Source organism: Pogona vitticeps, chromosome 5 (genome assembly GCF_051106095.1).
Source record: "Pogona vitticeps strain Pit_001003342236 chromosome 5, PviZW2.1, whole genome shotgun sequence".
Taxonomy (NCBI): Eukaryota; Metazoa; Chordata; class Lepidosauria; order Squamata; family Agamidae; genus Pogona; species Pogona vitticeps.
Genome location: NC_135787.1, coordinates 149,667,453 through 149,681,459, shown reverse-complemented (window position 1 = coordinate 149,681,459; position 14,007 = coordinate 149,667,453).

Below are 14,007 nucleotides of genomic sequence, written 5' to 3'. Positions count from 1 at the left end.
TTCTCTTCTCCTTACACCCACAACAAGACACACTAATCACCCATCTACAGAAAAAAGGCAAAAGCCTATCTCACAGCCATAAATACTGCACTCCCAAGCCAACTACACCAGAGCACAGAGTGCTGTCCTCTGAAGATGCCGGCCACAGAGACTGGTGAAACATTAGGAAGAACAACCTTCAGAACACAGCCAAAGAGCCCGAAAAATCAGCAACAAGCAGAAGATATACAATATCTAACAATTTCAATTTCTTTACTGTAAGTTTTATAGTTGTGCAGTTCTTCTGTAAACATGATTTTGCCTTCTTAGTGCTCAACTGTAAACCTGCTTTTTTTAAAAAAAAAAATTGGAATTTTGAACAAGTGTGTTCTGCCTACCAAACAATAGGGTGGAAAAAGTAAAATAAGGATAGCAGACTGAGGAGAGTGCTAGGAGTGCAAAACAAAAGGGATAGTTGCATACCAAAGTACAGAGAGAAAGACTCCCTTGCATTTTTTAAGTCTCAAAGGAGCTGGAAGTGGAGGAATTTTCAATCCATTCTCTGTGTTACATTGCCCTGATTTAAATCTTTGCCTTCCCATCCAAGCTCCTAGTTAATGCTGTATGGAAAAAAGAGAGGTAATAGTAGTTCTCAGGGGAATTTAAACCTGTGAAAGAACAGTCATTTAATCTCCACTAACTCCCATGCTCAGTCCTGAGATCTCTGACATTGCTTCTCGTCATGTGCTGTCAACCCACTTCCAACTTAAAGAATGGTTTCAAGGTATGTCAGATGTTTAAAGATTGTTTTCTTACTGCTGCCATTATCCCCTCCCAAAGTTTTCTCTTTTCCTTCCCTATCACTCTTGTATTGTTAATTCTATTTCTTCACTGCTAGCCTGTATTTTTTTTCCCTCTCAGATCCAGGTGCCTTTTTCACTTCTTTCTGCCCAAGTGAAGTGTATCTTGCAAATAGACACTGAGTTCAATGTGTCTTTCCTGTAACAGGCAGGAGAAACTGTCATGAACATCACATGTCTCTGAAAGCCGTCACTGTTGATGGGTACGTTGAGACTGTATGTATCTGTCAGGAGAGGGGAACCAAAGACATGTGATAGATACATGTAATTCCCCTTGCGACCCGAAATAAGATATCACTGCTGCCCAGTTTTCTGGATGGCATCAAGGGAAGGGACAGAACATTTTTCTACCTATGACATCCTATATGCCACTGGAAGAATATCATTCTGATTGCAGACCAATTATTTAATCTATATTAGATACTGCTACTACTACTAGAGCTGAATGAAGCAGCCCATCTGGACAGGCTAAAAGACACTAAATACTGGTTCTAAAAATGTCAGTATTATTTTGGCTGAATTCTATACTAATAGTTTGATTTTATTTAATGAACAAAACACAATACAGAACTACCAAAATATAATTAGTTGTATTTATATGGCAACATTTCTGCATGTTTTGTGTTTTATGTATAATGATTTTGCTGTGACAGCCATTGCAAACTATCAAGACAGAATAGTTAGTTTCTAAGCACCTAAATATTTACAGAGCTGAACATACTCCTAACAGTTCGTCCAAATGTGTTGTCAGATTTCTCTTAAATTTCTTTGTGGAAGAAGTCAGTTGTAAATGCCAGTTGAGAGCTATGCAAATGCCCAAATAGAGTCTTGGTTTTGTTAGACACAGTGATGTTTCTGTTAATCATTATATTATAGGTACCAGGACTAAAATGTTAACCCCTCTCCAAACCTTCTAGCTTTTCAGAGTCATCATACCTTTACTCTGTATTCATGAGACCTACTCCCAGATCAGTCTGTACAGGATTGTGTCCTTTTGTTTGTTTGTTTGTTTAGTCGTTTAGTCGTGTCCGACTCTTCGTGACCCCATGGACCAGAGCACACCAGGCCATCCTGTCTTCTACTGCCTCCCGGAGCTGGGCCAAATTCATGTTGGTTGCTTCGATGACCCTGTCCAACCATCTCATCCTCTGTCATCCCCTTCTCCTCTTGCCCTCACACTTTCCTAACATCAGGGTCTTTTCCAGGGAGTCCTCTCTTCTCATGAGACGGCCAAAGTATTGGAACCTCAGCTTCAGGATCCGTCCTTCCAGTGAGCACTCAGGCAATTGTCTTTGATCAGAAAATGATATATAGAAACATAGCCATTATACAACTTGTAAGAATAAATCTCTACAGTGGAGAAGCTCTGACACCTGGTACAGGAGTGTAGTGGTAAATTAAACATTAGTTAAGTGCTACAGAAAGAAGCAGGCACATCCATCTGCCTGCCTGCCTAATAAACTTTTATGCCAACTGATTAGTGCTGGGCACTACTCTGGGTGGTTTACATCCAAAGAAATATGAATAGAATAATGTAATGTAAGGTAATGTAATGTATCATTACATTACATAATATATCATCAGAATAAAAAGAGATCATCATATTAATCAATACATCTAAACATAAAAAGCAAGTCCAAGCAATGGCAAGATGGGCAGCATCAGTATAACAAAGCAATTAAATGAGGGTTCCCTTATAGGCCTCTGTGAGTTAACTAATCCATAGGGATGGTGCCACAACTGAGAAGGCCCAGTTTCATGTAGATGTCTTCCTAGCCTCTCGGTGTAGCAACCCACAAGAGCATCATGGCCTGTGAGAATCAGGAGGCTTATGAACAGGAGATGGCAAACTATTGTTTCTTTGCTTGTTATATTACACCTTTCCTCTAACAGGCTCAAGGCATCATATATGTTTCTCCTCCTCCCAATTTTACTCTCCAAACAACTTTATGAAATAGGTCAGGCTTAGAGAGAATGCACTTCATCGCTCCATAGGGACTGGAACTTGGATCTCTCCTTCTAACTATTTGGCCACATCCATTCTCATTTTATGGAGCATTTCCTAAGAGTAGACCCTTGGTCTAGATGAGCGGAATAGAAATCAAATGAACAAATGAATGAATGAATGAATAACAGCATGCAATTGAAAAAGGCAAGCAAAATATCTACAGCATTGTGTTTTTCAGCATTTCCAACCCGATTAAATTATTTCAAGCCAACTGGCGTATCATTTTCAATGTATGGATAACTAGTGATGGTTTGCTCTTATTTAAACGTAACAGACTCAACTCAGGGGAGCTGTTATATTACTAGTCCCCATGTCTGCATTTCTTGAAATTTACACAGCTCTTGATAATACATGCCACCATGTTAGGTCCCTGTGCCCAGTGCATATTTAGCTGCAAGGTGATAATACTAGGATCATTGTTCTTTCTTTAAATTCCTTGGACCTTGTATGCTAAACAAACTGCTTTTGTTAAGAATAAGGGGATTTTCGTCTCTTGCATAAGACTGCATTTGAAAAAGACATCAGTTGACTGTTGGTTATGTGACACAAGCTATTATTATCCCTAATTTGGGTGGATTCTGTAGACCAAAAGTCTGCTGAATGACAACATTCTTTTCTGTAGGAAGAATGTTGATTTTTTAAAAAAAAACTGGGAGCCTTCTGCAAAAGCAGTGCTAAATTTTTAAATTCAGCTGCAGCTGCCAATTAAGTATCTATAAGATATATTCAATTGGAGGTGGGAGTGTAACAGGAAATATATTTGCATTGTTCTTCAGCCCTAATAAGAAATCCCAGATGGGTGAAACAACAAAATCAAGGACTACTTTTTTTAATTTAAATGGATTAATTTGTTTAAGACAATTCTAAATACTATACAGGTAAACTGATTATCTAGACCAGACAACCTTTCTGGCCCACACATTCTTTCTGACTATTGATGGGAGACCAAGCCACCAAACTCTCCCGCTCAACATATGGACAGATAGACAAACTGCCCACCTGCCTCAGTATAGCCACGCTCCCTGTTCCTCACACCTACACATTCTTCATCCATAGTTCCTATACACACTCCACTGACACCCCTGAAAGTGATGCACATCTCTCAACAGTAATTATGTTGAATGAAATGGAACAGGAAATTGTTGGGAACTGAATGAGTGTTTTTCCGTTCTCACATCCAAAAATATCCCCTGAGATGATTTGCTTCTTCACTATCATCTGCTGGGAAAAACTGCAAAGGAATGACCTCACAGGACAGTTGCTGGAGGCTGAGAGAGACAAAGACAGAGGCAAAGGTTGGGTTTAACAATTATTTCCTAATTATGAAGACTACAGGAGAATGAGGTAGTAGACCGACTCTGCTGAGGACTCTGCACTCTTAATCTAACTATCCTCAACCAGTTTTAACAGGTTTCTCACAGATGAGAGAGGCCTTTACCTTTATTTTCCAATGATTTCAAACTAGCTGATTCTCTAACTCTGGTAGTAGTGGATTAACAACAAATGCAGAATTCCAGACGATCTCAGAGACATGATAAAAGTCATACTAGACTACATACTCATGGTGTTTTTAGATGAGCTGCTCCCTCAAGTGATGAATGACCTGTTTGTCACAGCATGTGACTTTCCTCATCTACATATTGAGCAAGCTTTGTTTGGTGACTGGTCACTGCAAGTCAGATGACCTCCCCTCTGCCCTTCCCCTTCCCTTGCACCTTTTACGGCACCCATATCCCCATTTAAATGCTGTGCTTCGTGCCCAACAAAATTCTCCTCTCAGACGGGCATGACATATGTCTGGGGGAATCACACCATCTTCTTGTTCGGTTTGCAAAAACTTTACTACTTGTAAACAAGCTCTTAAACTTCAACAACAATGCTTAAGATCCTTTCTCCCGGCTGCTGGTACAAAATGCCATGGATGCCCCTCAAACCGTTCAGCCTCTCAGGGTCCCTATCACCTCCCTGTCACAAGGATCTGTCTCTTTTAAATCAAGATCTAAAACTGCCTCTAAATCTAAGCCTTCGGAACCGTCAACTAAGTCTACACCGGTACCAAAATCTGCTTCAGTACCCGGTCATACAAAATCTAAGAAACCAAGAAACTTCCATCAGATTCTCAAGCTTCCAATAAATCTGCTAAGACATCAATCAGGAAATCGACTCCAATAGTTCCTCTTCAGGATTAACCGACTCTCTGCCTAGAGGTTTCTGATGAGTAGTTCATACCACCACCGTCCAGTCAGCCTCCTTCTCCACTTCTTGCCCAAGCTTCATCCTGAGCTAACACCTCTGCAGATGTGACGATTATAGCACAATTGGCACATTCAAGCCCCAAATCCATGGGTTGCTCTGCCTCTGTGAATGATTTGGAGTCACAATCTCCCTTGGTTGACTGTCTCCCCCACAAAAGCGGTCTAAAAAGACTCACCATACATCAGAGGCTGGCCGATCCAATGCCAACTTTGCACAACCTCCAGTTTCTACAGGGTTGTTGGCTTCTCATGATTGCTGACTCGATTTCGACACCTTAAATGAGTCACGTTCTATGAGCCACCGACATATTATGAACCTCCAGCTAAATGCCATCAATACCGGGCATATCAATATGGACATCCAGATACCGGTCCCTACATTGAGCCTCTTCGCTCCTGGTATGCATACTAGTATCTATCAGATGAATTGGGTTTGGTGTCTCCTCTTCCATACCGTCCCCCATCCCATGATTATTATAACTCCAGTGATCATAGCATACCTCCACCACCAGTACTGAAGACCTCCATATCTTCTTGAAAAGGGCTTATCCCATTCAACCATCAATTGGACAACACCAATCAATACCGAAACGTTCTCAGCTATCTTCTAAGATACTACCTCACTGTCACAGGTGTATGCATCTTCTGTGCACATAATAACTACCTATGCTGGACCTCCTCCTCCCACTCGACACTACACAACCTCTCAAGGCAAAGCGTCAGCAACCTTGACAGCCTACAAATCAGCCTCTTCCAATCCAACATATTTCAAATTGATCTGCTCGATATCAACCACAACCTTCTCCACCTTCAACTGCTCACTCGTCTGACTCTGATACTTCAGACTCTATACCACCACCTGACTCTCCTCCTAACCTACTGACACCAGATTCCGATGTCGTAGATGCCACTCCACCCTCTCTGTCTGAGGATTTTTCATCTTACAACTTGTCCTTCACATTGCTAAGGCTTTGGACTTAGATGTGCAACAATGAACTCAATCTGAATCAGATAAGGTATATGAGGACATCAATGAAGATCAAACACTGCCATTGCATATGAGTTTTATCTCATAGCCCCCTGGTGGCCCAGACAGCCCTGCTTCACCATGCTTTGCTCCACCTCAACCAGCTTCGAACACTTACCACCCATTCCTCACCTGCTGATGCAACACCAAGGAAGGACCTATCACTCAGACCTCCACAGCCTCCACTTCAAAGCATGGAGGATCCACCTTTAATACAAGTCGTTTTGGCCAATGCCCGCAAGCCTTCTACAACTCAGCTTTATGCCTACAAATGGACTGCTTTCCAAAAGTTTACTACCCAACATGGTCTTCCATCTGTACCAACAACCCTTCAGACAGTATTAAGGTTCCTTTCTTACCTGTTCTGGCACCAGCTTTCCCTATCCACCCTCCAGGGTTATGTTCTCCACCATAACTGCACATCAACCGCATGACTCTGATGCAGCACAACTCTTCCGTCATCCTACATTAAAGCAGTTTCTCAAGGGTACTCTAATATGCGACCCCCTACCTCCTTACCTCCTCCACAGTGGTCAGTCCATACAATCCTTCAGCATCTTACGCTCCCTCCATTTGAGCCAATGGCAATCACCTCCAAATCCCTTTTGTCCTTTAAGACTCTTCTCTTGGTGGCCATTACTTCTGCCCTCAGGGCCTCTGAGCTTGCTGCCCTTAGAGTCGACCCTCCGTTCCTACAGTTTCACCTTGAGAAAGTCACCATTTACTCAGATGCTTATTTCCTCCCAAAGGTTGTACCTGATTTTCACCTTAAGCAACCTATTATTCTACCTACCTTTTTTCCTTCTCCAACTACCAACCTTGAATGATCCTTCCACACACTCAATGTCAGACAATCTCTTGCCTTTTATGTGTCCTGGACTTCTTCTTTCCATAAGTCCAAGAGACTTTTTGTGACACATCACCCTCCTCACAGAGGTCTTCATGTCTCCCCTCAAACCATCTCCCAATGGATTACCATACTTATTAACTCTGGCCTATAAGCTTGCCAAGAAGTCTCTGCCTGTGGGCATTAAGGCTCATCCCACTAGAACCATTGCTGCTTCTATGGCTTTCCTTCATGGAGTGACTCTTCCTGACATCGGTAAGGTGGCAACATGGGCAACTCCTTCCATTTTTGCCACCCACTACTGCCTGGACCTTATTTGGCAGAGCTGTTCTCTCTTCTGTCCTTCCATGACATCCCTCTTCCAGTGAGTCAGCTTGTTAATCACCCATAGTGTGCATTCACAGAGACCACAAAGAAGAAAGAGAGGTTCCTTACCTGTAACTCTGGTTCTTCGAGTGGTCATCTGTGAATTCACACTTCCCACCTGACCTCCCCTCTGTCCATCGTGTTGGTATCACTTTGATGCAGCGGTGGGCTGTTCTAAGAACTGAGGTAATTGCCAGGATGAGCGGACCACGTATACTAGGAGAGTGATCCTGGCAAGCATGTGCTAAAGCTCTGGAATATTCCGGAAACCTCTGCACAAGCACAGACTAAACCCTATAGTGTGAATGCACAGATGACCACTCGAAGAACCAGAGTTAGAGGTAAGTAACCTCTCTTTTTCTTGAATTCTTTTTTGTTCAGATATATACAGTATGGTTGTGTATTTTGTATTATTTCATGCTAACCATTTTTGCTTGCCTATATACTACCTGAAGACACAGGAGGTTAACATGTCAAATTGTCCAAGGAATTTAATTCTTCATCGTTACTGGGAAGTGCATTTGTTCTTGCCAGAGAGAGAGAGAGAGAGAGAGAATGAGAGAGAGAGAAGGAGGTAACATCATAAGCAGAATGCAAGATGGGGTGGGGATTAGAGTTATGTCCACCTCCAGTTTGAATGAGTCAGATGTTCCTCTGAAAATATAAGCTTTTACCCCTTTAAATGCTATTACAAACATTTATGTTTTGTAGAGCAGCTAATGCTCCATATGCCTGTATAAAACATATATTCAGACACATTACTGTGGGAATAATTCAAACTGAGCATGGCAAGGTTCATTCTGACTGTGAAAACACATTCCTGTACAGAAAGTGTTTCCAAAATGAACCAAGTAAACAAAGAAAATGTTCTTTCTTTGTACACGTACATTCCCTTTCTTAGTCTCTTACAAACTTTTAATTGTTTATGTCACTTTTGGCAATAAATGTCACAAAAGAAAAAGTGGAATAACCGGACAGGAAAAAGACAGCCTTGTGAATGACTAATACTGACTGAAATGTAGAGATGTTAAGGTCATGGCCCTAGCCTGGCTTGCATAGTTTCTAATCCTAGTTAGTATTTCCTGTACAACATGGCTGTGTGACAAGAACAAAGTCAGTCTGGTAGGTTTTGCTAATCCAAAGAAATAAACTATGTTCTACATCTAAAATAAGTTTTTTTAAATAATACATTTCTGGAAGAATGAAACAGCTGCATTATGCTTGACAGATAAAATTATGATACATGGAAACCTGTACCTTGCCACACTGCATTGCACAGTAAGAAAACTAAATGCACTCCACTTACAGCAGAACCAGCATTTATTCTCTTGTCCCTCATATGAAACAATTCCAAGATGTCTCCACAGTAATGAATAGCGAATAGAAATATACTCTCTCCTCTGCCTCAGATGCAGCCTACTGTTGTTTCTTGCTTTGATTTTGGAATTCATTTATATTACTTGTTATATAAACTGCAAGAGGTGCAATTTGCAAATAAAAGGCAGAAGACAAGGCATTAAAAATCAGGCAGGGTTGCAATGAAAGGCCTCTCTGAAAAGTGATGTCTTCAGGACCCTTTTAAATCTTGGTAGGGAGGGAGCTAGGCAAAGTTTCACTGGGAGTCGATTCCAGAGAGTTGGTACCACCGTGAAAAAGGCCCTACATCTGGTGGATTATTTCTTGGCCTCCTTTGGAATGGCCACCCAGAGGAGCATTGCTAGGGAGGACTGGGTAGGTCTTGGGAAAAGGTGCTCCAACAAGTAAATTGCAGAAAATCCTCACATAGAGCACATTTGCAGTAATCCAGTTTTCTGGTTACCAACACATGCATCACTGTGCATACTTGGTATCAACAGTGCATTTGGAGTCTGCTCATCTTGATTGATCTTGGGGAAAGTTTGATTATAGAGCAGCTTAGTTCACCAAAATAAAACATTCACATTCAAATTTATTTAATATCGAATTAGGGTCCCCTCTTGACAACATTAGCTAGCAATATTTAATATATGCCTACTAACATCTGCAATATTTATGAAACAGTATAAAAGAAGGGGTTAATACTCCTTATCCCTTCCAAGTTTTTTTTTTAAACAAGAGCTCTAGCTGTCACACTTGGTATATCTTCTGCAAATCCTTAAATGTGTACTTTCAGTGTAGGAGAAAGCAAACCTAGGTAAGCCAAGCGTTGTCTCTTTGATTTTCATCACTGAATATTTTTTTTTGCAGTCTCATTGTTGAAACTGTGAGCAGACATTAAAGCCAACGCATTACAGGAACACTGCTGCTGGCAAGGGAAACCAAGCAGACTGAAGGAAATCTTCTAAGGACTGGCAAAATGCCACTTCCTTGATTATCATTTTGTTTTTAATTACCTTCCTTCAGATGATATCACATCAAAACTGAGGAGCACAACACTGCAGATATTTTGTCTGGTCACTTTTTCTGTGTTCTGTCTGTCTTCAGATATGTAGAACGTTTTCTTTAAAAAAAAAACTGGCTGCTGAAAGATTTATTTCCCAATGACCACAATGTGGCCCAGAGCCATATGCTACTCTCCAGCAGGCTAGAACAAAACATTTTTTTTTGAACTTGAGGGAAAATAACATTGTTTTTAAGAACAAGGAAGAAAAACACTAGTTTGTGTTTACATATTAATTTTCACCATAAACCTTTATGAAAAGATTTATGAACATTATAAATTTATATTCTGAACGTTTCATAAGGATTTAGAACATAAAGCTGTTCTAATTTGGCACTGTTGACAGTAAAGTTCAGCTTGTTTCATTTTAATATATATATTTTTTTCATCCTTGATCTTTTAGTATTTTTTTTCCAGGCTCATGGAGAAATACAGCAGCATTTCTTACGTATGTGAGTGGATGCACAAACACAGAGAGATAATGAGCTGTATTATTCTCTTGTCTGCAAACTACTGTTTTACAAGAACTAACAATATAACTATATGTACATGTAAATTACTATTATACAGCTTATATATACTTTCCCCCACTGATTGGACTTTGGACTTATTTCTCAGTAGACAAACATAGGATTGTACTTTATGTTGTGCATTTTCTAGTCATTTCACCTCCATCTCCTGGTAAGCTATTTTCAGACTTAACAAGAATACTGAGGAGTCACGCCCATTGTTCACATAACTAAACAGTGGTTAGCGATATAAATGTACTCATTGTTGCCACATATAAGGCACATACATAACTAAATGTTTGAGTGCTTACTAGAAATGTTTGCATCATCAGTAATATTTTGTAGTGACAAGAAAGGAAGAGATTGATACTTTCCTGACAAGTTACACATGAACTAGGTTTAGATGGTTTCCATTCAAGAATTCTATGAATTTACTATCTAGATATGACTACTTCTCCCAATGGAGAGAGATGAAAAATAGTGTCCTTCAGGGATATGAATTAGGATCGATGTTTTTAAAATTTATTTATGGATGAGTAGTATGATGGACAATTTTTTTTTGTAGATGAGGTCAAATTATTTAGAGTGGTTAGTGTACAACAATAGCGTACAGAGATCTGCAAAAAGATACATCCCCAAACAGGAAATCGACATTAACACAGCAAGTAGCTTTCATGTAAAAGGATTGTGCCAAGTTGGAAAAAGAGGGACAAACGGGCCATCTAGTTGATGAAGGGGCTGGAGCAACTCTCCTGTGGATAAACATTGGGGGCAGTTTAGCTTGGAATAGAGACAAGTAAGGGAAACCAAGGGAGGGATGTATAAAATTACGTGTGATGTGAAAAATGTAGGTACAGAGAAACTTTTCTCCATTATAATATTACAACCCAGGAACCACTGCAGTATCATAAGGGTGGTAGATTAAGAATCAACCAATGTTAGCACTTCTTTACATTGATGATCTGTGGGATTCACTGCCATATGTTGTAGTGAAGGCTGCCAAAATGGACAGTTTTAAAAGAGGATTGGGTGAATTCATGAATGATGAAGCTATCAGCAGCTCCTAATCATGACAGATATATATTCCCTTCAGTAGCAGAGAGAGTTGTGTTTCTATGTCAGTTGTTGGTTGTTGGGGAGAATGAAGGAGTCCTCTTTGTTGCTTCCACTGGAGACAGGGTGAACAGAATGCTGGATCAGAGCAGCCTTTGGTCTGATGAGCCTGGTTCTTCTTGTGTATATGAGCCACAGGTTAAAATGCTCACCAATGGAACAAAATCATTTATTTGGGGGCACATAGTCTTCTAAGGGTGTCTGCTCCAGTTGTCAGCTTTGTTTGCATTTTTGCTTGAGCTGTGTTGGAAGGGTGGTATACAAACATCTTGAATAAATATATCTTGTAATCAATTCTGTAACTGTCCCTCTTTATTGTTGTACAAACGTGCAATCAGTTAAAAAAGTATATTACCTGTGCTGTTCCCTTTCTACTGAGCAGAATATAACTATGCTGTAAAAGAGAAGATGGGTTGCTGATACATGCATTCTTCAGTGCTGCCAGGCACAGAGAATGGCAGAAAGGCGTACAGATTAAACAACAGTGCTGGATTTCCTTAATAACAAAGATAGAAGGCACACAGCTTAGAGCTGCTAAGCTGCAAATTGGTGAGAGTCTTTGGAATCAAATTAAATGTCAGAATGTCAAAGAAAAAGCTTAGTGGATTACCCATGCTCGTTTAATAGTTCCTCTGACATTGCTTTTAAGACTGTTTATTGCTGCTATAATCTAGAAAGTCCCCTTTTTTGTTTGGGACATTCTGGGGTGTGTCAAAAGAAGCAAGGCACCCAGTTTCGTCAAGGGCAGGCTGTACAAAAGGGAGGAGAGAGAGAAAGAAGGTAAATGAATGGGCAGGAAACATGATTAATCTTGGGATAAGTGGTTCCTGTCTGATGGAGCAGGGGAGGAACTAGATTCCCAGTCTGGGTGTGGCAGGTGCTGTCTACAGAGAGTGACAGGGGAATATGTTTGAAGGTGAATATGTTTGAAGAGCTTTCCTTAGAACATCTACTACATTTACCTTTTGTGGAAGTCCGAGGAAGTCAGAAAAGGGAATCCTTCCTTCCCTAGCTGTCTGTGCTGTCATATTATGAAGGAGATGACTGAAAACTAGACTACTGTATTGCCCAGTGACATACTTGTACATTTGGAAGGGCAACGATCTGTCCTCTCTTCTGAGGTTTCTTTAGTTCTCTTACTAGCTGCTAGCCCTATAAGAAGGTCCCACAGAAACAAAGTCCAGGCTGCTTCTCTCAGAAATATTTAGCTGAGCTTCGTTGCACAGTGGTTAAACTGCTGTACTACAGCCAAAACTGTGCTCATGGCCCAGGGTTCAATCTCAGGTAGCCGGCTCAAGGTTGACTCAGCCTTCTATCCTTCTAAGGTCAGTAAAATGAGTACCCAGCTCACTGGGGGAGGGGGGATGTGTAGCCTGAATAAAGCCTCCCAGAGAGTGCTTGAAGCGCTATGGGGCGGTATATAAGCAGCACGCTTTGCTTTGCTTTTTGCTTTAGCACAGCCTGTCATGGCAAGAGATGGTAATAAAGTATTCAAGTATAACAGGCTTCTGGAAGAAAATTGGTCCTAATGGGGTAGTGGTGGGGTGAGAATCTATAAGTGGGCTAAAAGGGGGAAGAATCTGAAGCTCTTTCAAAGGAAAGTACAGAGGTCACAACATATCTGAAAAAACTACAGTGGCGAAATAGATTTAGTATGATAAGAAAGTGCCAGTGAATAACTCCAGGAAGAAAATAGACAAAAGGAAGTGATTTCTCCTTAACAAGGAGAACCTGTTTTAGGAAGTAAGAAGTTGACCCATGACTGAATGTACAACTGACACACGTAATAGGGCTAAATTGTTGTTCAGAATGTTGATAAATTAGCATCTAGTAGCTCAAAAGTGGTTAAAGCATATTAAAACTCCATAGGTACTTTTCCAAACAAGAGGTATCTCATGGGAGAACTCTTGTGCCTGAAAATTGCTCTGTGGGAAACAGTTCTGCAACAAAAACACAGCAGTGACAACTGCCCCTCGTTGCCCCTGTTTGTCTCCCCAAAACAGAGAGCTCACTAAGGCAAACCAAAAACAAGAGCAGAAGAGGGTTCAGACTCTTTGTTCCCAAAAGAGAGAGGGGGAAAGGGAGAGAAATGTTCCATTTTAAAGTTATGATTGAAGCTCCACCTTCACAAGTAAGGATGCTCAGGCTACAAATGAAACCACCACCACCCCCAAATCATGGGCATAGTGAAACATCCCTCTTGTACCTTATCTCTCCAACCCATTCCTGAAACACAAGAGTGGAGAGTCACTGTGATTCCCTCAAGCAAACAAATAAACAAATCCAACTCTGTTTGCTGTGATCAAGCCCATTAAGCACATTAAGCTAGAATTCTATTTCCTTATGCAATTGCATCAGTATCCCTGCTTCCTCACAAGGCAGAATCTCCTCATGTCTTGTTAGTGTTGCTTAAGTTTTTGGTATGTGTGACATTTGCCCCTCATGGCCCTTGTTTGTCTCCCCAAAACCAGAGAGCTCACTAAGGCAAACCAAAAACAAAACACCTTTTCACATGTTGCCACCAGTTGATTTCTTTATCAACGTACTTTACTTTACTTAGGAAAGACGAAGATCTATTCATCACTGTGTTTTGAATAAAACAGGTTTATTGATTACAGATGTTT